A 2,731-nucleotide genomic window follows, 5' to 3' on the forward strand; every position below is an offset into this window, starting at 1 on the left:
CCCCCTCCCCCCCGCCTTTTCCTTTCCCTGCGGCTGGCCGGGGCGACCGCCAATCCGGGCCAATAAACGGAGCCGCCGGATTGGACGCCGATGACCCCCTTTAGCGGCGGGCAGACGGCCGGCCAGGCCGGGCGGAGGGCTGCGCTGCGGCGTCAGGGCGCGCGGATCGCTAAATTATTTTTCCCCGCTCGGATCGGGTCGGACCCGCCCAGGACGGGCAAGCACGGCGATGTGGGTCGCCTGGTCGGTCTCTCTCCTCTCCGCTCCACTCCACTCCGCGACGCCGCGGAGCGCTGCGCCACGCTCCGCCACGCCACGCTGACCCGACCCCGCAGCGCCGCGTCGCCGTCGAACGTAGTGGTAGTATGGCCGCGAGTGCCTAGCTATGGCGCCCTGCGATGCCTGCCCCCTCTCCTTCCCGCGGGAGCCTTTCTCTGCCCCCTCTCCCCTTCTCCCTTCTCCAGCAGGGACGCTCGCAGGACGCCTACATACTGGGCCCGCTGCCTGGCAGCCTTGCGGCTCGAGCCAGCACCTTGCTGCGCCACCCCACTCGTGCACAAGCCGGTCTTGGCTCAGTACGTATTCCAGCCCCCCTACCCCCTCAACCCCCCTTACTCCGCCGACTCGCGCCACGGCTTTCAGCTTATACGTGCTGCTTGTGCTGAAACCAACCGAGTCCGTCGCATCCGCCGCAACGCGGCCCCGGCCCGTCTAGAGGTTTAGTTCGAATCCTTCGTCGTGAATCCCACGTACATACCGCACACACGCCGCGTCGTGCGTTTCCCGCTGTACTGTAAATGATGTTTCCCTCGTGGACCTCGCACCCCGCTCCTCCCGCCCGACCCGCCTCTCCGCTGTCAGCCGCAGAACACGCTGTTCCACCCGCTTATTATGCTCCTGCGGGATGCACCTCGCTAACGAACCGACCGACCAGCCGGCCGTGGGATTGCCTGCCTACCGCCGGGGTTCGAACGCCGGATCATCATAAGCAAGATTTTTTCCCCCTCGCCTTGCCACCGTTTTTTGTTGGTATCTGTTTCTTTTCACGCGGGCCCTGAGAGATCAAGGCTCTTTACGAGCCCTCCCCGGCAGCGCGGTGCTGTGGGCGCTGTCCAAAAGGTGTGACCGAGAGGGGAGAGGGGGGGGGGGGACGTTGATCCTACTACGTGAATGCACGCTGCCTGAGAAGTGGGCCAGCCAGCTAGCTCCGGCCTGACCCTGGCCCTGGACGGGCGGGCGGCCAGGTTCTGCCGTGTATAGCGTGGGCGGCGCGAGCTCTGCATAAGACCTTCCTCGGGGACACTCGCCCGACTCTAAACCTCGCACTAGAGAGTCCTGGATGTACGTGTGACGTGTACCGCCCTTTGTTCCACCGCTTCGCCAGCGACGCGGCACTACACCTCAAAAAAAGCATGAACTTGAATAAAGTTCATTTTCCTTTCCTGGAACAAAAGTTCATGTTCTCAATTAAATTGAGTGCATGCACTTCATTCAAGTTCTTGCATTTTGGGGTATGTAGTGTAGCGAGTGTCATGAACAACCCCTCGGGACTATGCACACATACCAAAAGTGACTTTAGGACGTCGAGGAAATTCCAAATATTATGGGGTCCCAAAAAAATGAGGACGAGAACGATCGTTAGAGTCCATGGGGGCGCCATGATTTTTACCTTGGGGTAAAATAAAAATGTAATGGGGTCCCTAGGGACTTGAAGGACCGTCCTGGCCCTGCTTGGGACCCTCGCCGTCATCGCTGCGCCCACGCGTGCGCCCGGGCCGCGGCGGCGACAAACCGCGAAGGCGAGTCATCGGCAAATTATCGCCGCAATAACGCAATTTGCGCGTGCCTCGGCGGCGGCGCCGCCTTGTCGCACGGCGCACAGCTCCTCCCGGAAGCCTCAGCTCAAATTCTCTCTCTCTTTCTCTCTCGCTCCCCCTGCAGCAGTTGGCTATATATATTTTGGCGCGAGGAAGACGACGCGTCGCGGACGTGCCTGTGGGGCGCTCGCTGCTGCTTGCTGAGAGCGCGAGGTGGGGCGCGTGCTCGCCAATAAGCGCCACGAGTTGTTTGCAATAGTCATTGCACACGACACTGCGACTATGTTGCCGCGCGCTCTCGTTTCTGCGGCTCTGCCGGTCGCAGCGGGTGTATTGGGGCCCATTTCGCCAGAAAAATTATAAATCGCAAATAAGGTTGAAATGGCGCATTTATGGATGCATGTGACAAAGTGAAGAGGCAAATACGTAAAACGGCCGCGCAGCCCGCTGCTTGCGTTGAAGTCTCTGCTCCGTGGACTCTTTGGGCCCCGCGCGGGCCACGGGCCCCCTTTTCCGACCATTGGAAATACCGTTCGCAAATGTTTTCGCTATTATTCCGTAGTTTTTCGATTTGACAAACACGCTGTGTTGAATCCTCAGGCTCTGTTAGTTCACACTTACAAACGGTGCATGCCGGAAATAATAACAGAAAAATTAAAACTTGACAAAAAAATTGGGGGGAGAAGGTCCCTCCGTTTGCACATGAGAACGGCCTGGCAGAGTTATTATCGTGTTTCGGTGGGAAACAAAAGGAGAAACGGGAATCTCATTCGCGGGTGGGGTGGGCGTAGGTGTGTCCACGGCGTGTCCGCACGAGGCCCGGGCCCGGCCACGCCCGGGGGCTCCGGCAATAATTACATTAATACCGCACGACGTGCCGTACGCGGCGGGGCGGGGCGAGGCGGGGCGGGGCG

The 2,731-nt window shown here is 60.1% G+C and overlaps 1 protein-coding gene across 5 annotated transcripts in view; it reads left to right on the forward strand.

Annotated features, from left to right (window-relative positions):
• The window catches only part of LOC113203368 (plasma membrane ascorbate-dependent reductase CYBRD1), a 55,368-nt gene that overhangs the window by 42,874 nt on the left and 9,763 nt on the right, over nt 1–2,731 (forward strand). The gene's annotated exons all lie outside the window — the stretch shown is intronic.

This window comes from Frankliniella occidentalis, unplaced genomic scaffold, assembly GCF_000697945.3.
Source record: "Frankliniella occidentalis isolate FOCC.00 unplaced genomic scaffold, Focc_3.1 Scaffold157, whole genome shotgun sequence".
NCBI lineage: Eukaryota > Metazoa > Arthropoda > Insecta > Thysanoptera > Thripidae > Frankliniella > Frankliniella occidentalis.